The sequence below is a fragment of the Asterias amurensis genome, chromosome 8 (genome assembly GCF_032118995.1).
Source record: "Asterias amurensis chromosome 8, ASM3211899v1".
Classification (NCBI taxonomy): domain Eukaryota; kingdom Metazoa; phylum Echinodermata; class Asteroidea; order Forcipulatida; family Asteriidae; genus Asterias; species Asterias amurensis.
This window is the reverse complement of record NC_092655.1, coordinates 7,732,705-7,759,386: the sequence shown is the minus strand read 5'-3', so window position 1 is coordinate 7,759,386 and position 26,682 is coordinate 7,732,705. Positions and strand designations below refer to the sequence as shown.

Genomic DNA, 26,682 nt, shown 5'->3' with positions numbered 1-26,682 from the left:
GTATAATGAGGCCCTTTTCCCCAGACACGTTGCTGTTGTCATCTTTTGTTAAACTGCACATGCTAGCCACAGCTATTGAGGTAACTTGAGAATTGTAGGGGGACATTTATTCCAAATCTTGATCTTGATGTCACCAAGTAGCTAACCACTTAAAAATCTTGCACCAATAATTTGAAATCCACCTGTTTATTTTGTTGTTTCCATACTGATTAGAGGTAACCTTAAGTGGACATACTAGAATCATTTTTAGTTGGATCCTCCCACTCTTCCAATCCTTTCTCGTATCCTTTCCTTTTATTTTCAAGGAAATTTACCACAAGTCCTAGAATTATACAATTGAAATAAATAACATTTGTAAATAAATGTAATTTTTGTCAAATGCTGAATGTATATAATCATTATTATAATTATGAATGTAGAGACAAAGAGGATGTTACAAAAATGTAAAATTCATGTATAGTTTAAAAATTGTCAAATTTGTTTATGACTGTACAAAATAAATATCAAATTTGAACATGTCACATAAAAATTATGTGTACACATTAATTAACCAAACCTGGGCCCAATTTCACATGGTTCTGCTTACAGCCGAATTCTGCACTTACAATCACCATTCTCCGCTTTCGTACAAGCGCTAGCTGTGAAAGTGTAGAATGCTTAGTTATGTGGAGTACGCAAACGCAGAAGCCAAAATTCCCCGCTAACCTGTGAAATATGCTTGACATAAGCACAGAATTCCCTGCTTCTGTAAGTGCCAATGGTTTGCTTGTGGTAAGCAGAGCCATGAAATTGGGCCCTGATGTACCTAGGTAACATGAAAAGTGATGTAAACCGGTGTACGTCACCTTGATCGTTCCCAGTGTTGGTCGATTTCCAGTGCTTCGAGGGAAGTCAGGAATTGTTTCTTGTTCGTCTGCTTATTAAACAATGAATACTCCGTCGTAACAATGTTTGAAGATAACAACAAACATAACTTCGAGAAGAGGAATATTAGTGTTACCGAGGTATAACAAAACAATTGTTGCACGCTGTGATTGGGGTCCATGGGTTTTGTACACCCTCCAGGGAAAATTGCACCCTCGGCTTCGCCTCGGGTGTACAAAAGCTATGGACCTTGTCACAGCATGCAACAATTGTATAATGTCACATTGAACTTATTCTATTAAGGGGTTCATCTCGTACAGACTGCAAGCAGATATACTGTTACCATGGAAGGCTGTACAGCTCAATGTCTATTCCATACAGACTGCAAGCAGATATACTGTTACCATGGAAGGCTGTATAGCTCAATGTCTATTCCATACAGACTGCAAGCAGATATACTGTTACCATGGAAGGCTGTATAGCTCAATGTCTATTCCATACAGACTGCAAGCAGATACTGTTACCATGGAAGGCTGTATAGCTCAATGTCTATTCCATACAGACTGCAAGCAGATATACTGTTACCATGGAAGGCTGTATAGCTCAATGTCTATTCCATACAGACTGCAAGCAGATACTGTTACCATGGAAGGCTGTATAGCTCAATGTCTATTCCATACAGACTGCAAGCAGATACTGTTACCATGGAAGGCTGTATAGCTCAATGTCTATTCAATAACTACTGCTCACCACTACCATGACAACATTCATGTTGACATGTTTGTAGGTTTTTCTTAGCATATTAGGTTGGGCAACAACTATTGGTTCCAGGACACTGGATATCGTGATGCAATGCAGATTAGTTTGTTTTACATATTTGTGTTTCTTACAAGTGACACTCTGTAATAAGCTGTGAACAATTTGCTCTCAGTCATTTGTAATAACTGGTCGTATTATAACAGGTATTTGATGTTCTAGTACAAACTTGTTATCAGTGACGATTGAAAACAAAAAATAAACACATGAAAAACAAGAAATAAACACATATAAATTCAGAATGATGATATCAAGAGGTATCTTGAATGGTGAATGAAAAGGTCATATTAAATCAAAGAGATCTTCGATGCCATTTATAGAATGAGTTGTTAGTACAATTTCTTAATGGTTTTGTTTGTTCAAGAAAGGACTCCAATCTAGATTTGTATTTTGTGTATGAGTAAACCTAGTTTGACCATTAAGGGTTCAACAATAAGTCGTAGAACAAGTTCTTTCTTGTAAGTGGACAATTGATGTACGATAAAACAAAGTAATGTTCAAATCAAATAAGTGTTTCCACTCAACTTCCTTGCTCATTCAATCCACTTAATTGACCAGGAACAGTTGTCAAATGACCTCATTTGAGTTGAAATGTCACTGAATAATAATAAATAATGTAATGAAGTACCTTACTTCAGCTTGCAGTTCATCTGTTAGCTTAAGTAAAATGTATGGTACATGTATAATAGGCAATTTCGAGTTAAACAAATTTGCAATGAATTTCGTATTCTTTGTAACTAATGGATGTTTCAAGAAGAAAACATATGAAAACCAAATTTCAGATATTTCTCAGATATTGTAATGTTATTGGTTTGTAAAGTAATGGTTTATTCACTGTCAATCATGTAAATGTAGTCAAGATAATTCCATACCTTGCAATATTTGAATTTGTTTTTTGCAGAGGTTTGAGTGGATATTCTCCCAAAGATGTTAATGTATAGCAATAAAATATGATTAAATATATCGGAATATTAACATGTTTTTGTGTCTTTGCTTTGTTTCAGCTACTTTTCAAGGTAGGCATGTATTATTAAACAAAATGATTTTGAGGTGTTGTCAAGAATGAATATCTGTGACTGGCTAGGGTATCGTAATACAGCTCCATATAGACGATGTGTACAAAAGAGCCACAGAGCCTGGACTTCCTGCAGGCATGATTTGTACACAGCCTAATGGAAGAAATCATAAAATCTTATATTTTAGGGAGATTGCACTGTCTAGTTCTTATCAACTTTTGATATGATGAAATGGGGCACATCTCAAAACTTGTCCAGCTTTTACTTTCATAACTCTTGGTTTAATGTGGAAATTATGGCACAAAATGTCAACTTTCCCATAAGACCAGTGTAGTATCTTGCCTGCCAGAATACTCAAAGAATGTACAAGGTCACACTTGTTGTAAACTAGGTTCACATGGTTTATACTTATTTTTATTTTAGGCTGGTAAAGTTAGGGTATTTGCAGTTGATTTGATACGAAAGCCCTCGTTATAGTGCCATCGATACTTAATTTTCGATTACAGTTATTTATTCTTTTTGAGAATAGGTACACTGTAGGCCTGACTTTATGGATGCAAACCTGGAGCATGCGAACGTAAAGCCTTCATGGCGTGGGGTCCGTGCCCGCCTAAGAACCCAGGAAAAGTTTAGGCCAATAGGCCAAATAAGCGAACCAGAACAATAAGTCTTCACAATTTAAGCAGTAGAAACTTGTGTTTTATCTAGCACTATGGATCAAGAGCCTAGCTATACTCACAGCCACAATCTGACTTACTTTGCAGAAAACATTTTTGGGAACTGTAAAATATCGAAATACACAAGACAAAAAAATATTTAACAATAAATCTGCAATATCGTCGTAAAATTCAACGTTTTGGGGTTTACCACACCAGAACATACAAATTTTTGAACAATGTACAAACGTTCGTATCCATTTAGTACGAATATGTAAATTACTTCCACTAATTTAACTGCTCATTTGTTGTATTTTTTACAGTGTAGCCCAGAACCATTATGAGAATAATTATGTGCTTGCAAAAAGTACCTTTTAATAGGGCCTACAACAATATTAACAACACATTCTGAACGACCAAGTCGCCAATCAAACTAACAATACAAAGGCTGGCGTAACTTATGTGACTATATGACATAATACGTATATATATCTGCTTTCTGAACTTTCAACAGAACAGTTACAGGGAATGGATGCATGCACTCCAAAAAACTGGTCCAACGACTGTGATGTAACACATTATTCCCAATGTTGATCTGTATAAATATTAAACAATTATAGTTATCATTGGTTTTCGATCCGATATGGGGGGGGGGGGGGGGCTCTTCGGAAACAAGAGACTAAACTAGTTTGGTTAATACGATACCTCTACCATTATAACAAGACAATTTCAGTTAACAAACTGTTAAAATCATTAACGTTGCAGTCTGTCCACCATTTACATCGGTTCACTATGCAAGCCTCGTAACATAGGGCAATTATGGCCCATTCTAATGTGCCAGAGGTTCTCCTTCTTCACTTCAACAATAACTTTATGCTTAATAATGAGCTAAGTTTACTAGAAATAAAATATTAAAGTAAACGACCATTAATATGGTGAAACGGACTCTTCTAGTTTTACACATTTTGAGTAAAGAAATGTTACAGAATTTATTTTTGCTAACAAAACAGTTGCTGGCAGTGTAAGCACTTTATGTAATCCATCATATACATAAACTGACGAACCTGTAGAAGTTGGAGATCGATTGGCCGTCTTGGTCACGAGAGATCAGTGAAAAACCGATTACAAATGTTGCATTGCATCGATACCAAAATAAAAATGGAATAAATAATTTAATAACTGATTTGTAATATAATGCAGCTTTTTATGCGCCCTTTTGACTTTGCCAACAATATTTTTTATCCAGGTTTGGGTTTTTTCCAGGTTTGGGTTTTTTCCCCGCAGTTTTCAGAACAATTTATTTTATACATGGTAAATATTTGTCTCTCCTTAATCAATTATTTCTTAAATAATGTGAAATAGTGTGATTTTTCCTATTTTTTAATCTCTGTATATTTTCCTGTAATTCGACCTCCGGTCGCCATGGGAATAATAAACCTGTTATGAATGAATGAATGAAAAAGTTAGATTCTTGGTTTCTCATCAAATATGACATTTCAGACAGAAATATTTCAAGGGATGTTTTCAACTATCATCAACATTATACGGTGTAAGTTTTATGTAAATCTGTGATCTTCAAGATTTTTGTTTCTTACCAATTCTGTAACGTTCCTTTAAAGAAACACGTTGCCTTGGATCGGACTAGTTGGTCTACGAAAAGCGTTTGAAACCGTTTGTTATGAAATGTATATGGTTAGAAAGATGTTTTAAAAGCAGAATACAATGATCCACACAAGTTTCACTCAAAATTGCACCGGTTTCATTTTACGTCGCGAACTAACACGGTCGGCCATTTATGGGAGTCAAATTTTTGACTCCCATAAATGGCCGACCGTGTTTTTCGACGAGGTAAAACGAAAACCACGCAATTTCGAGGCATATTTGTGTAGATCATTGTATTCTACTTTTACAACATCTTTCTAACCATACCGATTTTATAACAAACGGTAACAGAACGCTTTTCAAAGACCAACTCGACCGATCCAAGGCAACGTGTTCCTTTAAGTAACATTTTGCATAAAACCAATGTTTAAACTTAAAAATAAATTTTAGTGTGTTTCTGTTATAAACAGGAAACGTTCTAACACGTTGAGTTTAGTGATGATGCCACAAAGTTTAGATTTCAATACAGAGGTTCCCACTCGTTATAAGACGTCTACCAAAAATCATAAAACAATCTCCAGTCTGTTTTACCAAAAGACGGTCATGTTTCTCTAATTGGTGGTTTAAATGTCTTAATCATTAAACTTTCATTTTTAAAATGAGTTGTCCCTTTCATTTCAAATCCTTCGCCTTGTCACTTGGATTGTTTAGTCCTCCAACTCTGTGCAAGGGTGTATGTTGCCCCCATCCAAAAAGTATGTTATCATTTCGCCTTTTCCCTGCAAAAAAAAGATCATGAAACTACAGCATTAGTTGAATAATGACGATACTGTCTTAATGTTTGATCCATTACAATTATTTGGAAATGTCTAGCCCCGAAACAGCCAAAAGAGAGAAAATATGGAATTTCGTTTAGTTTCCATATAATCGCAATATTTCAATAACTGTAAAGATTTTCCCGAAACTTGAGTAGGGAAACAGACATTTAATTTAGTTTGCCATCTAACCAGAACGATATAATTCCCAAAGTCCGTCACTCCAGTGAGCCTCTTATTGACCAATCACTCGACGTGAAACCAGAACGATATCATTCCCAGTGTCCGTCACTCCAGTGAGCCTCTTATTGACCAATCACTCGACGTGAAACCAGAACGATATCATTCCCAAAGTCCGTCACTCCAGTGAGCCTCTTATTGACCAATCACTCGACGTGAAACCAGAACGATATCATTCCCAGTGTCCGTCACTCCAGTGAGCCTCTTATTGACCAATCACTCGATGTGAAACCAGAACGATATCATTCCCAAAGTCCGTCACTCCAGTGAGCCTCTTATTGACCAATCACTCGACGTGAAACCAGAACGATATCATTCCCAAAGTCCGTCACTCCAGTGAGCCTCTTATTGACCAATCACTCGACGTGAAACCAGAACGAAATCATTCCCAAAGTCCGTCACTCCAGTGGACCTCTTATTGACCAATCACTCGACGTGAAACCAGAACGAAATCATTCCCATAGTCCGCCACTCCAGTGAGCCTCTTATTGACCAATCACTCGATGTGAAACCAGAACGATATCATTCCCAGTGTCCGTCACTCCAGTGAGCCTCTTATTGACCAATCACTCGACGTGAAACCAGAACGATATCATTCCCAGTGACCGTCACTCCAGTGAGCCTCTTATTGACCAATCACTCGACGTGAAACCAGAACGATATCATTCCCAGTGTCCGTCACTCCAGTGAGCCTCTTATTGACCAATCACTCGACGTGAAACCAGAACGATATCATTCCCAAAGTCCGTCACTCCAGTGAGCCTCTTATTGACCAATCACTGGACGTGAAACCAGAACGATATCATTCCCTAAAGTCCGTCACTCCAGTGAGCCTCTTATTGACCAATCACTCGACGTGAAACCAGAACGATATCATTCCCAGTGTCCGTCACTCCAGTGAGCCTCTTATTGACCAATCACTCGACGTGAAACCAGAACGATATCATTCCCAGTGTCCGTCACTCCAATGAGCCTCTTATTGACCAATCACTCGACGTGAAACCAGAACGATATCATTCCCAAAGTCCGTCACTCCAGTGAGCCTCTTATTGACCAATCACTCGACGTGAAACCAGAACGATATCATTCCCAAAGTCCGTCACTCCAGTGAGCCTCTTATTGACCAATCATTCGACGTGAAACCAGAACAATATCATGCCCAGTGTCCGTCACTCCAATGAGCCTCTTATTGACCAATCACTCGACGTGAAACCAGAACGATATCATTCCCAAAGTCCGTCACTCCAGTGAGCCTCTTATTGACCAATCACTCGATGTGAAACCAGAACGATATCATTCCCAGTGTCCGTCACTCCAGTGAGCCTCTTATTGACCAATCACTCGACGTGAAACCAGAACGATATCATTCCCAGTGACCGTCACTCCAGTGAGCCTCTTATTGACCAATCACTCGACGTGAAACCAGAACGATATCATTCCCAGTGTCCGTCACTCCAGTGAGCCTCTTATTGACCAATCACTCGACGTGAAACCAGAACGAAATCATTCCCAGTGACCGTCACTCCAGTGAGCCTCTTATTGACCAATCACTCGACGTGAAACCAGAACGATATCATTCCCAAAGTCCGTCACTCCAGTGAGCCTCTTATTGACCAATCACTCGATGTGAAACCAGAACGATATCATTCCCAAAGTCCGTCACTCCAGTGAGCCTCTTATTGACCAATCACTGGACGTGAAACCAGAACGATATCATTCCCTAAAGTCCGTCACTCCAGTGAGCCTCTTATTGACCAATCACTCGACGTGAAACCAGAACGATATCATTCCCAGTGTCCGTCACTCCAGTGAGCCTCTTATTGACCAATCACTCGACGTGAAACCAGAACGATATCATTCCCAGTGTCCGTCACTCCAATGAGCCTCTTATTGACCAATCACTCGACGTGAAACCAGAACGATATCATTCCCAAAGTCCGTCACTCCAGTGAGCCTCTTATTGACCAATCACTCGACGTGAAACCAGAACGATATCATTCCCAAAGTCCGTCACTCCAGTGAGCCTCTTATTGACCAATCATTCGACGTGAAACCAGAACGATATCATGCCCAGTGTCCGTCACTCCAATGAGCCTCTTATTGACCAATCACTCGACGTGAAACCAGAACGATATCATTCCCAAAGTCCGTCACTCCAGTGAGCCTCTTATTGACCAATCACTCGATGTGAAACCAGAACGATATCATTCCCAGTGACCGTCACTCCAGTGAGCCTCTTATTGACCAATCACTCGACGTGAAACCAGAACGATATCATTCCCAGTGTCCGTCACTCCAGTGAGCCTCTTATTGACCAATCACTCGACGTGAAACCAGAACGATCTCATTCCCAGTGACCGTCACTCCAGTGAGCCTCTTACTGACCAATCACTTGATGTGAAACCAGAACGATATCATTCCCAGTGTCCGTCACTCCAGTGAGCCTCTTATTGACCAATCACTCGACGTGAAACCAGAACGATATCATTCCCAGTGACCGTCACTCCAGTGAGCCTCTTATTGACCAATCACTCGACGTGAAACCAGAACGATATCATTCCCAGTGTCCGTCACTCCAGTGAGCCTCTTATTGACCAATCACTCGACGTGAAACCAGAACGATATCATTCCCAGTGTCCGTCACTCCAGTGAGCCTCTTATTGACCAATCACTCGACGTGAAACCAGAACGATATCATTCCCAGTGACCGTCACTCCAGTGAGCCTCTTATTGACCAATCACTCGACGTGAAACCAGAACGATCTCATTCCCAGTGACCGTCACTCCAGTGAGCCTCTTATTGACCAATCACTCGACGTGAAACCAGAACGATATCATTCCCAGTGTCCGTCACTCCAATGCGCCTCTTATTGACCAATCACTCGACGTGAAACCAGAACGATATCATTCCCAGTGACCGTCACTCCAGTGAGCCTCTTACTGACCAATCACTCGACGTGAAACCAGAACGATCTCATTCCCAGTGTCCGTCACTCCAGTGAGCCTCTTATTGACCAATCACTCGACGTGAAACCAGAACGATCTCATTCCCAGTGACCGTCACTCCAGTGAGCCTCTTACTGACCAATCACTCGATGTGAAACCAGAACGATATCATTCCCAGTGTCCGTCACTCCAGTGAGCCTCTTATTGATCAATCACTCGACGTGAAACCAGAACGATATCATTCCCAAAGTCCGTCACTCCAGTGAGCCTCTTATTGACCAATCACTCGACGTGAAACCAGAACGATCTCATTCCCAGTGACCGTCACTCCAGTGAGCCTCTTACTGACCAATCACTCGATGTGAAACCAGAACGATATCATTCCCAGTGTCCGTCACTCCAGTGAGCCTCTTATTGACCAATCACTCGACGTGAAACCAGAACGATCTCATTCCCAGTGTCTGTCACTCCAGTGAGCCTCTTATTGACAAATCACTCCACGTGAAACCAGAACGATATTATTCCCAGTGTCCGTCACTCCAATGAGCCTCTTATTGACCAATCACTCGACGTGAAACCAGAACGATATCATTCCCAAAGTCCGTCACTCCAGTGAGCCTCTTATTGACCAATCACTGGACGTGAAACCAGAACGATATCATTCCCAAAGTCCGTCACTCCAGTGAGCCTCTTATTGACCAATCATTCGACGTGAAACCAGAACGATATCATTCCCAAAGTCCGTCACTCCAGTGAGCCTCTTATTGATCAATCACTCGACGTGAAACCAGAACGATATCATTCCCAAAGTCCGTCACTCCAGTGAGCCTCTTATTGACCAATCACTCGACGTGAAACCAGAACGATCTCATTCCCAGTGACCGTCACTCCAGTGAGCCTCTTACTGACCAATCACTCGATGTGAAACCAGAACGATATCATTCCCAGTGTCCGTCACTCCAGTGAGCCTCTTATTGACCAATCACTCGACGTGAAACCAGAACGATCTCATTCCCAGTGTCTGTCACTCCAGTGAGCCTCTTATTGACAAATCACTCCACGTGAAACCAGAACGATATTATTCCCAGTGTCCGTCACTCCAATGAGCCTCTTATTGACCAATCACTCGACGTGAAACCAGAACGATATCATTCCCAGTGTCCGTCACTCCAATGAGCCTCTTATTGACCAATCACTGGACGTGAAACCAGAACGATATCATTCCCAAAGTCCGTCACTCCAGTGAACCTCTTATTGACCAATCACTCGACGTGAAATCCAACATCAATCTTAATTACATCATTGGGCCATTGACCATTGTTTGCGTTTATACCATCCTTTTGGCTGGTAAGCAGTTTGCAACAGTTGATTAGTTTTCACACATAGATACTTACGTAGATTTTCAACATTTCGGCCGTGTCACGATCGTCCCCAATTGGCAAATATTTAGGGATTTACGCAAACTTACACGAACCTTTTCCCAAAGTCATACATATTCCCATAAACATTCGGAATGAAAAAAACCCAGCTGTCCCCATGAATGAAAACCGGAAAAAGCACTAATTTTGGGTTGAAATAACACAAATGTTTGCTACAAACGGGATGTTTTTGTTTGTAGGGGGCCTACTTGTTTATGCCTCTTAAAAAGGTCCGGAATGAATAGAAAGCTAAGGCCATCTCACTGTTTACTAATTTTTGTATTTATACATAATTTCAACCAACCTTAATGTTCAGTGTTCCGTTTAAGACAATGTGAAATCCTTCATCACACCTTATAAGGGCATCTCTCATAGCTTCACTAATGTGGATCTTGCCAGCTGAGAAATGAATGCAAAACAATCAAATGGTTATTTTGTGATCAGACTTTCTTGATAGGAAGAAAGTATTAAAGTATTATATTAACTTGCACCAAGATCCTTGCCATTTGATTGGTGAATCACGCCGCGTCACGTTGCCACGTGTATTGGATTTATAAACTGTCGTATTTGAAAGAATGTGAATTTGGATGTTCGTTCCCGCCCGTCTGTAAGGCAAAAGGTGTGTCTCGCGTACATGGTTGGTGCACATTAAGCATGGTGGCGTCCACACTATAGCAACCATTGTTAAAGAGTATTCATTGTGTCGGGTGGACCACTTTAATGGTCTATTGTGTTCTCGTTTTCAAACATTTCTCAATGACAAGGATAATAATATAGAACCAATGATATGCAGTTCTTTCTTGTAAGCTGATTATACTTGTACTGTAAAATCTGGACTGTTCATCTCGTATAGTATTCATCGACAATGGACTCCATGCATTCATTTGTTTGACAGGGTTCCACCGTTCAACACGTTGAGAAAACAAAATGTACGATTAATTTTGGCATTACTACGAAAATAAGAAATCCCCATCCGTATTAAGGAAAATAACTTGTTAAAGCTATCATAGACAAGCGCTAGAACAACAACTTTCACATTGTGCGCTATTTGGAAAACAAACACAAAAAACAACATAAATTCGGGAAAATAAATTGGTGTGACATGACCCCTCAAATGAACATGATGTTTAATGACAACGCTTTCCAACCCAAACTAAACAAAATCCATGCTGAATAAACACAAAGAACATAATAGAAATAATGAATGAGAATGAACGAACGTTCTCCAGTTGATTCCATCCTAGATGCAGTGTTGATTGTGTCTCCAAATAAGCAATAACGTGGTCTCGTGGATCCAACTACACCAGCAGCACACGGACCTTACATACATTACAAATAATACAATGTCATTAGTATAGCTCCAGCTCAAAACCCTATAAATAAAGTGATGGTAAATTGTGCAACGTGCCACACGCTGCACCATTTACCATCATTTTCAATAACATTTTCAATAGAGTGTCATCATGGAGTCGTCAAAGTGTCATAATTATTAGAGTGTCATTATGTCTATGTCGATAGAGTTTTAAATGCGGCATTCAATACGGCATTATATTAACAGCAAGTTGTCCTTTACTGTTCTATGGTAGGCTCAAATCATCTCTTTCCGAATAGAACCAAGCTGGTAACCACTGATTCATTTTAAATTATTATTATTTTAGTTATTACAACGTCCTTTTTATACACACTTTAGTTAAGATCTTTTACATGTATGCTTGATGAAATTTGGGGCCCTAGTGTCAATTATTTCTCACACTAAAATAGTATCTATATTTGTTATGAGCTGTGTTTAAAGGAACACGTTGCCTTGGATCGGTCGAGTTGGTCTTTGAAGAGCGTTTGTAACCGTTTTTTATAAAATGCATATGGGTAGAAAGATGTTGTAAAAGTAGAATATAATGATCCACACAAACATGCCTCAAAATTGCATGATTTTCCTTTTACCCTCGTCGACTAACACGTCGGCCATTTATGGGGGTCAAAATTTTGACCCCCATAAATGGCCGACCATGTCAGTTCGCACAGTAGAAGGAAAACCACGCAATTTCGAGGCAAACTTGTGTAGATCATTGTATTCTACTTTTAAAACATCTTTCCAACCATATGCATTTTATAAAAAACGGTTACAAACGCTTTTGTTTTGACCAACTCGTCCGATCCAAGGCAACGTGTTCCTTTAAGTTTCTTACCTGTGTGAATTCCAATGCGGAGCTTGAAGGTACTTCCAAGAAGGTGTGGGATTTGAACCGTGGATACACCAGAGCATATTGCAAGGGATAACCGGGCCATCTCCGGGGCATGTTTGTTGCCATTTCGCTGAGGTACTCCTATGGCACACATACAGATACAACATTGCATTAGGCTACTGTCAGAAACTTTATTCATTCGTTGGAACCGACCCCGATGACATTCAGTGCATACAGATCGTCAAGTCGACTTGAGCCGCTTTAGTACTTTAATATGAAAAAGTCAATTTTCATCAAGATCTTATCGTGTTGCTCACAATAGAAACTTACATTCATAGAGGTGAGTCTTTAGACCCAATACTTTGTCTGCACTGCACGAGTGATGTCAAGTGTGGACGTGTATTCAATACGGCATTACAATAACAAAAACACATGAGTAAAAAAACATTGTCTCATCGTCTACGTACACGAAAAGTAGACGATAAGAGAGAAAAAAATATTAAGGTGGCGGCAATACGCTTACGCAATTCAATGATAGTAAACTAAGTTTATATGAGTAGTTTTGTTGAAGCATCTATAAACAAGAAGAGCAAGTTTATAAACTGAATCCGAATGCAACATTGAGCTGAAAATGAATCCGAACGATTTCGGCAATCCTTTCAGAAAATCTTCCAACTACAATAAAGACAGAGTAATCGGAACAGTAATCGGAACAGAAACAACTGTTGTAATACAATAAATCCTTCATTGTTGGTGGGCATGGACTGAGTTGTGACTCTCCAGACACCACTAAACAGAACACAACAAGAGCCCGATATTGAAAACTATGGGCGTCACAATGCACGCAGGATTAAAGAAAATCTTTCTGAGTGGTACCTACGATGACGAAGTGCCAAAGCAGTTTTCACATGAACGAGACACGACGACTGGTAACTCACACAGAAATAGCAATGTTGGAGCAATGTTGGAGCAATGTTGGAGCAATAGGGCAAGTTGAGGGTCGACGTTTATATCCACGTATTGGTCATACCCAATCATAAATACAAGGGATTTCGACCCGTTTTCAATTTGAAACGACTCAATCGGTTTGTCAAGTCCGAACTCTTCAAAATGGAATCAGTGAACATGATAAAACGGTTGGATTAGAAAGATGATTGGTTGGTCTCCATCGATCTGACGCGCATGCCTATTAATCCCAGTTTGGCAAGAGGCTCGAATGGGAGTAAAAGTTAGTGGAGCTTCAAATGGTGCTCTTTTGGGTTGGAGTCAGCCTTCACAAAAATGATAAAACCAACCATTTCTCATTTACGTCAGAGCTCGATTAAATTGATTATTAGTTATTGATCTGACTGGCATTCTCTTGATATCTAAGTCAGACGAAGACTGTCAGTCCAAACAATATAAGTTCTAGTTGTTAGAGAAGCTATGTGAAATCGATCCCAGGATCGATCTTAAGTCTAGAATGACTAGTCCTAAGTTAGGACTGCCTTTGTGAAATCGAAACACACTTATTAAAAGTATTGCTAAATGGTTACCTAAGCTGCAATGGATTTTGTAAAGTAAACTAAGACAAATTAAAACATGTGAAATTTGAATTTTTCAATTATTTCAAGGACGCAGGTCATCATTCTTTGTGGTTGTGTGACTGTCTCGTAAGGCCTACCTTAAAACCCATTCATAAATACCTCACACAGTTTCGCTACTCCTATTGGTGTAGAGCGGGTCACGTGGGTGTGTATAAACCTTTGTTTATGACCAGTAACAAATGTGAAAACATGGGCGTGACACGCGAGCTTGCACCTGTGCTTATTATACAGTTTCTTCATTCCTATTGGTCGAGAGCAACGGCCGGGACAGTTGTGCCGCATCACGCGATACGCGCGACGCGCACAGCATTCCCTTATAAGGAGTTGTTTACCCGAAGGCGGCGGAGGGCCTTACCATTTCATAGCTGGAGGGGTGTCGGGGTTGAAAGAAATCATTGAACAATTATAATTTTTTCATTTATTTTACTTTTTGACCAAAAGTGATGATGTTTTTTGACCAAAAAGGTATTTATGAATGGGAATCAAAGTGTGTTGAATCGGTTTTCAACTAGTGGTTTGAGCCCGCCGAGGCCTGGTTCTTGATAATTTACCTCGACTTCGTCTTGGTAAAATTATCAAGAACCAGGCCTCGTTGGGATTATATTAAACCACTAGTTGAAAACCTCTTCACCACACAGTGATTCCTGATTATAGTGTCGGATTCTCTTGTGGACACAATGATAACATTCCACGGACAATAATGACTATAGGTTATTAATGCAAAGTGACCCAACATAAGAAACACCAGCATCATTCGTTCCTACGAATCCACAGTCAAGACTTGATCTATGGTTTTATTACAATTCATTGCTCTTTGAGTTTGAGTCTTTGGCATCAACAACAAGCTCATCAAGTTCAAACTGCTGCCACTCGAGTATCAAATACCCGTAAATATGAGCATATCTTCTAACCCGTTCTAATATAGCTTCCCTCTCTGGCTTCCAGTAAGTCAATGGACTTCAAATCATATGATTCCAATTACGAAAAGCTGTGAATGACGAAGTACAAGAAGCCGTCTTATACAAACAAACTAAAACAACCACATCGTAATAACATGAAAATTACTCTACAATATTGAAGTCACATCACTGCATGCGTAGTAAGGCTTTTCGCTACCCCCCCCCCCGATCCCGTTTGAAAAATCGCTCTTGAAGAAAATTAGACGTCCTGTGACTCTCGCGGAGTTCAAGTTAAAAAGAACGAATTAAAATAATATCAATTGTGTACAAGACAATATCCATTTTAAAGAATGCGGTTCGTCAAAGAAGATGGGACCCGTCTACGCATATCATAAACCCATTAACTTAAGTTTCCAAACGGCACATCGAGCACGTGCAAAACTTTGCGTCACTTTTGAGCAAATTGGAAACCAATTGGTGATTATCTCTTTACGTACTTACCTGACACGACCATGTACGCATCCCCAATTGTCTCCACTTTGTAGACGTCATATCTGTCAATGATTCCGTCTAAGCATTGATATAACGCATTCAACATGACGATCACCTTGGGAACAGACAAAACGTTGTAAAGAGATTGTCATGTCTTATCTTGTTAATGATCATAATGCCAGTAAGATAAAACAATTACTGTAAACGTCTGATTGAACTTCAAGTGATAGCCGTACTGCACGTATACCGGTAAAACAGGACTATAGTGTTTATAGAACCCTTCAAGCCCATCACAACACGAACTATTCCGTGGCTTAGTGTTTTGGTCCTGGCCTTATTTATTAAGAGTTCTGATCTTTTCCCGCCCTCTTCGCTGTACAATGAAGAGTTGACCATAGTGCTTTCAACATCTTATTGTGTAGCAGAAGTATGAAGATACCGCTCTAAATAATAACTTTATGAGCGTGCTGTTCCTTGGCTTCCGCTGCAGTGAATGAAAGACTGGCTGGCACACGGGAAGTTTAACATCTGTATCACAATATCCTTCTCTCACCCCCCCCCCCCCCCCAAAGAAAAACCCACCCAGAACAAGTAAAAAACCAAAGGCCTTCTAAACCGAACAAAAACAAAACAAAAGAAACGGAACACCACCGAAAAAAAAACCAAAAGCAAAACAGCCACACCTGTGAGTACGTGATTGCATCAAAGTCAATGCTATTGAAAATATAGTCAACAATGAAACGTTTTCTGCATAAAGACTAGAATGACGTTAGAAAGCACGTGCTTTGTGTTCTCATCACCAAGCCAACATTAAACAGACTTAATGTGCAATGACAACACAGTCATGCATCGTGCTTCATAATGGACGCCGGCAACTTCTATCGTAATTACATTTTGTAGCAGAAATTCAGAACTTTCGGCACTTGAGTGATAAACAAATATCACTTTATTTATGAAAAGAAGTGAAATGATGAACATGTTTGTAATAATTTCAAAGACTATATTTTGTAAACAATGGTACCCGACACGGTTCAGAGCTGACTATTGTCCAAACACTTATTTCACGTCCTTTCCGGGAGACAGATGTACCCACTTATCTTTCCGTGTCTCAGTCACCGTTATGACAACTCTCTTATCTTTCCCTGTTTTAGTCACCATTATGACAACTCCCTTATCTTTTCCTGTCCCAGTCACCGTTATGACAACTCCCTTATCTTTCCCTGTTTTAGTCACCATTATGACAACTCCTTATCTTTCCCTGTTTTAGTCACCATATGACAGCTCCCTTATCTTTTTCTATCTCAGTCACCGTTATGACAACTCCCTTATCTTTCCCTGTTTTAGTCACCATATGACAACTCCCTTATCTTTCTCTATCTCAGTCACCATTATGACAACTCCCTTATCTTTCCCTGTTTTAGTCACCATATGACAACTCCCTTATCTTTCTCTATCTCAGTCACCGTTATGAAAACTCCCTTATCTGTCCCTGTCTGAGTCACCATTCTGACAACTCCCTTATCTTTCCCTGTCCCAGTCACCGTTATGACAACTCCCTTATCTTTCCCTGTCTGAGTCACCATTATGACAACTCCCTTATCTTTCTCTGTCTCAGTCACCATATGACAACTCCCTTATCTTTCTCTGTCTCAGTCACCATATGACAACTCCCTTATCTTTCCTGTCTGAGTCACCATTATGACAACTCCCTTATCTTTCTCTGTCTCAGTCACCATATGACAACTCCCTTATCTTTCCCTGTCTGAGTCACCATTATGACAACTCCCTTATCTTTCCCTGTCTGAGTCACCATTATGACAACTCCCTTATCTTTCCCTGTCTCAGTCACCATTATGACAACTCCCTTATCTTCCCTGTCTGAGTCACCATTATGACAACTCCCTTATCTTTCCCTGTCTGAGTCCACCATTATGACAACTCCCTTATCTTTCCCTGTCTGAGTCACCGTTATGACAACTCCTTCTTTTCTTTCCCTGTCTGAGTCACCATTATGACAACTCCCTTATCTTTCCCTGTTTTAGTCACCATTATGACAACTCCCTTATCTTTCCCTGTCCCAGTCACCATTATGACAACTCCCTCATCTTTCCCTGTTTTATAGTCACCGTTATGACAACTCCCTTATCTTTCCCTGTCTCAGTCACCATTATGACAACTTTAGTAAGTTCTAAACTTGCCGCTGGTAAGGCCCAGATAATTAGATCTTTGGCATGAAGAAATCAAGATCCCCTATATATCCAAGGGTTTCGCTAGACTCTTTTTTACCAACCATACCATAGAATTTGCTCGGATTGAGCAAAACCAAAATTGCTGGCTCATAGTAGGGTTGGTAAAGCGAGCGTGTTATGCGTTAGATATTGGTAGGGAGAGGTTTAAGGACGACCGAGAACATATTCACTTTCAAATCACAACTTTTGGGCGAACTCATCGCGAATTTCAAAATATTCGTATTCACAGTGTGAGAGTAGCATCAAGTAAAACATATAGTTACTACAAGTGTTTAGAACTAAATAGTCTAGCCTGGATGTAACACGTGCCCTTTAAAGATACACATGTTGCCCATCCCATGTAAAGCAGCGTGGACTCGGCCGTTTCGAGACATTGTTTTAAATATTTTTTTATGAAGATGCAATAACAAACAAAAACAAAAACACCGAAAACCAAAACCGATAACAACCTGGGCTGTATTTAACTTAAACGGCTGGAGGTAAAGCCAACTCCGAAAGGTTAAGATCGGATAAATCAAAAATGATTTTTAGCGCACGAAACGGTTGAAAATAGATGAAAGCATTTTTTTTAAAGTGCAACAAATTTATTCATTTTGGCGAACAAAAAACAACCGAAGAAAGAATCGTAAAAGAGCCGAGTAGTTTTTCCTACGACGAGAAATCGGTGATCATAATTTCAATTTTGTTTATTGTTGATAGTATTAAGCAAGTAAACATGAAAAGATGGCCACGTCATGGTAAATGTCGATCAAATGAAGTAACGTCTTACCTGAATGGGTGTGCTGATTGCTGACACAACGGTAAAGTTGACCACATCGGAAAAGAAGACCGTGACTGCGTCGTACGTCTCAGCAGGTACATTGCCAGTTTGCTTGAGCTGCTCAGCTACTGTCTTGGGTAACATCTGGTACAGCAAGGAGTCCGCTCGTTTCTTCTGCTCCCGGAGTTGTTTCGTTTTCAGATGAAGATTTTCATTAACTTGTTGGATGCACTTTGTCTGTCGGATGATGCCTAAGATGATAATCGGTCCCGTGAGTAGAACCGAGCAGAGGAGCAGAGCACAGGCTACTACGTTTACTTTCCCCTGCCTTGTGGTTAAATCCAGCTCCTTAACGATCAAATCTGCCAGACGGTATTGCAGTTTCAAAGGATATCAATGTAAAACGTCATGTTATGGAACCAGTTATCTCCCTTAGTAAGCGAAGGTTGTAGATTCTCGAAGTCATTGTGGTGAATTTCAGAGCGCATCTGTTGGAGTTGATCGTACAGCTCATTGTCAATCTTGTAAGCTTCTTGAAGAAATGACGAAAGTTGAAGGGCGGTGTTAAGGTACGTTTCTGCCATAAATGTTTCGTTGAGGTACCACAGGTAATCCTTGAATCGAGCTGAAACCTCCTAAAGAGAAGAATGTACCCCCGATGGCCCGTTCTTTACCCATGTGCTCCTTTGCTAGGATCAGGAACTGGTAGGCAATCAGTTGTCGCCACAGACCTCCAGACGTATAGTCTTTAATGTCTTCAGACAGCCAATACATTATCGCATCTATATCACGTGTGTAAAAACCAATGACGTCTGGAATGGTTAGATTCTTAACCCCGATCGATATCATGTCATCCCGAAAACTACCTAAGTGAGCAATAAAGTCAACCTTGCTGTTAAAGTAACCCCTACTAGGAAAGTCTACTTCAAGGTTCCACGTAATGTTCTGAATGACGCTGTCTGTTTCTTTATAGAGATCCACCAAGTACCCAGGCCCATCTTGGCCCCCCCGATGAGATATAGAGCGCACTCAGCCCCTCTCAAGCTGTAGATGATGTACCAACTCCCCTGCATCCTGAACGCTGCCACCAACTCTGTCTCGCACCAACTCCAACCTGGTGTTGTCCGCCCCAGAGTTGACCATCAAGACAATAGAGAGCACGGCCAATATGGAAATTGGAACCAGTGTAATCATCACCATGATGACTATCTGCCGTCGACTTTTGGCGTTACGCGTGTCTCCCCTGAGTGCAGAACAAGCACCATGGGGTAGGTATAAACCCCATTGCGTTTGGGTCTCATCCCTCAAGTCAGTATCTATATCTGATACGACCGATGGGGTGGTATAAGGATCGGGGATTACTCGCTTGATCTTAACATAACTACAGACTTTTTCCACAATGGGAAACAAGTATTTTCAGTCCTCCACACAAGCTTACTCAATTCAAGATGTAGCAACTGACATAAAGATTATGCGAGTGGTGTGCATCTGCGGAGTTTCTCATTTGTATATCCAAATGCAGACTGCGACGGCGCAATATATACGGATGGCGAAATCACGTAATACAATGTTTCTGTGTTCGGTTGAGTTGTTCTAACAATGGAACCGACTGTTTTGAACATCTTATGGCAAGTCTTAATCCGAAGCCAATATATTCGGTATCTTTAGAGTGTCTATTATGATAGGTACGACTGGGAGACAGTAAATAGAGTGACCTTGCCTTTCTGAATACTCTAGGGATAATGGACTAAGTAGGCAGGGCATGAACGTATGCACGCGCGTGTAAACAACGGGCAAATATCAATCACAAATAGTTTCACCATGAAAGAACAGCGATAAGTCAATCAAATTAGTTGGTAGTATTCGGTATCAAAATCCATAAAAGTCCTTAATCCATAATAAAAGTTAAGCATGTAAAAATTAGGATTTGGATTATGTTTAAAAACAACAAACAACGAACAACAAACAACAATACACAATAACAACAACGACGACGACGACGACGTCTTTCCTGCTTGAAAACGCTGAACTACAACAAGATGATTGTATCATATTGATTAAAAACAGGAAGAATATTGGTTGAATGGCGGGACTTGATGTTACTACATGTAATAGAATACTTCAAATGGCCACCCATAAGATGATCTAATCCAAAAAGTACTTTCTAATCAGACGGTACCTAAGGGGATAGTCAGTACAGTGAGTGGCGCATGTGATTTGGGTATGAATGCTATTGTCAGCATTCAAATTACTGTAACTATTCTAAATAATTACTTTATCGTTTCCCGTTTCAAGTTATTAACTCTTTCCTTTCAAAACGGCGATTTAAATTAAAGCATGAACTTTACGGAGAGAAGGTGCTTTGAACAAATTGGATTTAAGCTGTATTCAACTGCGTCCTCAATTATCAACATTTGCTTTTCGTTATGGGCTGATTGCAAAAATCGCTTTTTTATTGTGAGCCGATTGCAAACATCACCGTGAATGTTGATTTTTCCGATCAATTCACGAAGGAAAGCTTGCAGTTTTATTCTACATTTATATATTTTACATATCCGATGGTTCTTCAATTATCAGCATTTAATTTTTGACCGTGTAACCACTCTTCTCAGGTCTATTTTTTAGCTATTTTCTTTTGCTTACTGTGTTGAGGCGCCATGGCATTTAAGAAACCTTCATTGTTAAACAGTTAAAATCTTACTCAATGTCACACCAAACACTAGTTACTGGCAAAACTGAGACATAACCAATTGTAAGGCATGAAATAGAAACATATCCTTAGATTATAGACAGTTCGATGCTTATTTATTTAATACTATGATAAGGTGGGAATTAAGATGCGTTTGATTTTCTTCTTGGATATTACCTAAATCTAGTTGCCTTCAGGTTGGCTGATATGACACTCAGCATTGGTATGTATGATTTGAGTCATTCTTCTCTTTCCTTTGACCTTGATCTTTCGCTCATGCAAATACGTCAGGATAAACGGGTTTTGAGGCTCAGTCAAAGACAACTGATGACGCCTTTCTCTGCCATGAATAAGTTCATATCTCCCACCAACAATAATTCTATTAGCGGTCCATTACAGGCTCTTGAAAATGGTGCAGTTTCAAAGGGAAAGCGGCGTGCAGATGAAAAGTGGTTATGTTTTTCAACAAATCTTGCCACTAAAGTGTAATCTTCATTATCAAACTGATGAAAATGTCTTAAAAAGGGGGGGGGGGGGGACACACAACAAAACCCAGAAGCTATACCCGCAACTGCAAAAAAAAAGAAAGACAAATTATAAGGGTCACAGTGTAAACAATAACGATTTGCCTCAAAAAGCCTTTTGCAGTTTACGTCAACAGAGATGTTTAGTGAGATCGTTGCTATGAGAAGAAACTGTGCGAACAACAGCTTCATTTATTATTTGTATGGGGGTTGGCAAGAGGGGAAAGATCGTTTCAGCCAGTGGTCTCCTCCTCAACACAATTAAGTCAACACACATGTTTTCCAACTGACGAAACGAAAATTAATTTGTGTAAGGTAAAATACTCCGGAAAAAACATGGGCATAACAATACGCAGAGAATCCGTGCCCGTGTTGAGTATCTAGTGATACGAACCAAATGGGTTCAAGAATCATTTCCGAAGAGAGAAGCACTTTTGAGTTTCTAGTCTTTTACACTTTTTAGGGAAATGTCTGACATAATGGTTTGTAGGACACAATAGCTCGAAAATAATGGTTTGTAGGACATAATAGGTCCAGCATAATGGCCCAGTTTCATCAGACATAAGAATGGTCCACGTAGTAACACGTACAAGTTCCCATCATACGGAACTTCCGATCTAGTACTGAGTGATGTAGGCCGCGCGCGTCACCCAAAAGTGTGCACCATACCTAAACATAAGTGTGCACCATACCTAAAGCATAAAAAACGCTCCCCCATCTCACTCATTCACTCATTCACTCACTCATTCACTCACTCACTCACTCACTCAGTCACTCATATCAGTCATGGAGGAAGGAATAGAAGGAACTCGAACGAAGGGACTTCAAAAGTCGAACCTGCGGTACCGCGGTCGTTTAAAGCCATTGGACCCTTTCGGTACAGAAAAAAAGTTCACAGATTTACAAATAATTTACAGGGTTTACAGTAGGTAATGGTGCAAGACTTCTCTTGAAATATTAGTCCGTGAAATGCTTTACTTTTTGAGAAAACGGTAAAACAATATAAATTCTCGTTAACGAGAATTACGGATTTGTTATAAACACATGTCATGACACGGCGAACAGGAGTGGGTTTTCCCGTTATTTTCTCCCGACTCCGATGTCCGATTAAGCCTAAATTTCCACAGGATTGTTATTTTATATATAAGTTGTGATACACGAAGTGTGGGACTTGGACAATACTGTTTACCGAAAGTGTATAATGGCTTTAACAACACCTGGTAATCACATACATACCTTATACAGACAATGGGCGACCTGGCGTATGTGAGTTTGCGCGTGCGCACTTGGTTCTTCACTCAACCATGGTGTCGTATGTCGTATGGATATAATACAGAAAATCAACTTTTTTGAGACCTGATAAAATTTGTGTACACTTGTGCTCACCAAATCGAAAAACACAATTGAATACCAACCACCCTCGTGTGCTAATACCCACATTTTGAACCACCGCTAGTGACCGGAAAGTCACAAAAAATGAATAAATATGCCATGATGTTTCAGTGAAACACCACAAACGGTAACTGAAAACGTGTATATTCACAATTCTGGTCTCCAATGATTCAACATTACGCGAAGGCGACGGTGCAGAGTGGCGGTACCGCACGTTCTGTACGAAGGGATCTAATCCTGCTCGTTAATCGGCCGTCCAGCTGGAGGTGTCGTATCTTTTTCCACTGGTCAGACGGGCATTGTCAGGGTATTCTTTTGTTACTCTGCGGTTTTGCGGGTCGTTCGAGCTTCTTCTATTCCTTCCTCCATGTATCAGTCGACTCACAAGTTGTCGCGTTGCCGCATGTTTGAGTCGGACTCGATGTCTGTAGTCTTGGTGCAAGACGTTTCTTGTTTTCCTTTCACGCACAGTGCGGTCAACTCACCAACAGCGCCCGCGTCGACCGCCCCACACACTCACCTGACTCACCGCCCCGCGAGAAACCGTCTTGCACCAAGACTATAAACGCCACACAACTCTATCCTGCATACAGCTGATTAGCTCCAGGGGCGGATCCAGGATTTTCCAAACGGGGGGCGTGATTTTTTTTCAATCCCCATGCAGCAATTTTTATTTCTGTACAGGCCTACCATGAAATAACCACTGTCCCAGTGCTTTCAAAGTGTACAGGCCTACCATGAAATAACCACTGTCCCAGTGCTTTCAAAGTGTACAGGCCTACCATGAAATAACCACTGTCCCAGTGCTTTCAAAGTGAAAGTTGTTCTAATAAATCAGTGGAGAAAAAAAAAGGAATCCTCAAAAAAAACAAATGAGGAAAAGAAATGCCGCCAGGCATGTGCAGGGCCAGATTTCATGGCTCTGCTTACCGTATTAAGCAAAGAACTTGGCGCTTGCGGAAGCAGTGAATTCAGCGCTACAATAAGCATTATTCCAAGGGTTTAGCAGGGATTTTTGTTGCTTTATACGCGTGTAGGTATCTCCAAGTTACGGCCAGGCTGCTTTGGGACTGAGGGATGAGACCCAATAAACCATTAGCCATGATTAAAACAAAAGTAAAGGACTGTGAACAGATGAGAGAGATTATGAACATAATTTTTCATGAGATGACCTACTGACTTCTGAATGTTAATTTAACAAAATCAGGTTTACCCATAGAAATTTTTGAAAAAAAGGAGAAATTCACAGGAACAACAAATCAGCGTTCCCATCCGCGGCCGATCCCTTTGTTTTAGCTGATAATTATTTTGTTACAGGCCTACATTATTTTCAGTGCACTGAAACAAACATGTAAAGTAACAGCCTTTGATTCATTAATTGTACATCGCGTGATCGTGTACAGATCGCCGGGCATTTTGATTACGCGTTGGTGACAAATAGTTTACAGTCGAATGAATGAGTGAACAATAGTGTTTGCGGTTGAATAAAGCCCAATTAATTGACCCCATCCGATCCGTGTCCTTGGCCCCAGCACCTTTGATATAATATTTATTTTTTTTCGGTCGGGTTTCCCCAGGACCACTTATCAATAATGGTGTAGTTAATTGCTACAATTGAAGGAACCCGACTAATTATGAGAACGTCCGTGCGCGCGCGTTTCGAAAGCTGAGAAAGTTCACGTACAAAAATAATTTGATTTTTACCCAAAACATATGATGTTTTTGAACAAATCTAGGCGTAGGGCTATGTACATCTTCAGGAGCATTAGCTCGGTAAGGTTCACGAGCCAGATCGGGGTTTCTTAACAAAACGGAAGAAATTGATATCAAAGTGCTGGACCAAGGATACAGAGTGGATTGAACCAATATTTACGGGGGCTAGTTTGCCATCAATTTACTGACCCTGTAGGTCGGTGGCGATCAATGTTGTGCACATTTATAATTGTCGTATCAAATACTTGTATTTCAAGACCTACATGTAAAATTGGTTCACAGGGTCATTTACATGAATTACTGGAAAAAAACTCAGTTTTTACGACGTTATTTTGTTTAACAATTACGCCAGAAATGTATGCCATCAGGGCGTGTATTTTCAAGGGACCAGGGCCCAATTTCACAGAGCTGCTTAAGCACAAAATTTTGCTTAAGCAAAAAAATTCTTGCTTAGTAAAATCAGATTACCGGCCAAGACTCCACTCAATTGTTATGCTAAGTAAACAACAGCTAAATACTAGTCATAAGCAATGTATATGGCATGAAATTTGGGCCAGTAACATGTGTAAAATAAGCGAGCTGTTTTCGTGCTTAAGCAATTTTTTTTGCTTAAGCAGCTCTATGAAATTGGCCCCAGGCATGTAATTTATTCCCACGCAGGGGGGGGGGGGGGGGGGCTCCTCGATATTAGGGGGGAGTCGATGAAAGCGGAATGGTGATCGCAAGCGATGAATTCACGGCAGATACAGAGCTAAAATTAGGCCACTTGTTTCGCCCAAAATGTTCATTTGGGATAACACGTTGTCCACATACACGCACATATTCACACTAAATTCCTCATGAGAGACCGCCTGTTAATGAAATAAAAGTAGTCCACTATGAAACAGAGTGTACAAAATAGGCCTACGAAGGGTTATTAATCGGGGTTTTTCGAAAAAAAATACACAGGTATGTAGTTATTTTGCGTCGTCCCCTCCCCTTTCCATCCCTTTTCTCTTTCCCTCCCTTTTTCCGACAGAAAGGTGGTGGGGGGGGGGGGGCGTGCGCCTGAGCTCCTCCTTGATGTTAACTCTTGCATCCTCGATCAGGGTCTTGAGCATGGTCTTGGTGGGTCTTCCGGGGTGCCTGCCACGATGGGCTCTCACACGATGACTTTATTGGCTGGTAGTTCTGGGTGCCGTAGACAGTGACCAGCAAGGCGCAACCGGCGCTCCTTGATCTTCTCACTCAGTGGGGGGAGGTTGCCATAAAGCTCCAGGTTGGTGATGTGATCCCTCCAGGAGACATTCTGTACCACCCCTAACATCCTGGTATAGCAACCATTGTTGGATTTGGTCATCGCCTTGTTGAGAGTTCAAGACTCACACCCATACAGCAGGATGATTTCTATTGCGACATGAAAGAGTCTTAGGGAGCTGAGATGTCCAGATCTTCTTCATGTCATGTGGGGCTTTCCATGCAAGCGCTTTACGGACTTTGATGTCTTTCTCTGTACATCCAGGAATCGTCTACCTTCTTGAGTGATGAAACTCCAAAGCATGATCTCCAATATTATATGCCATTTACTCCGTATTCTTGATCTTGAGATGGAGACCAACCTTCTCACACTTCCACTCAACTCTGCTGAGTAGCTCTTGTGCCTCTTTGATGTTTTCAGACAGTAGGGCTTTATCATCTGCGACGTCTAGGTCAATGGGCCGATTCTTCTGAACTTTCTTGTGGTATTGGTGAAGCCTAGATCCTCATTATTTGAGGGCTTGTCTCAGGGCGTAGTCAAGCACAGATTAATGAAAACGGAGCCAGTATGTCGCCTTGCAGAACT

General features: G+C 40.6%; 1 pseudogene; it reads right to left on the bottom strand.

The window, feature by feature from the left end:
* Positions 1 to 105: 105 nt before the first annotated feature.
* Positions 106 to 26,166, bottom strand: LOC139940834 (uncharacterized; annotated as a pseudogene).
* Positions 26,167 to 26,682: the final 516 nt, after the last annotated feature.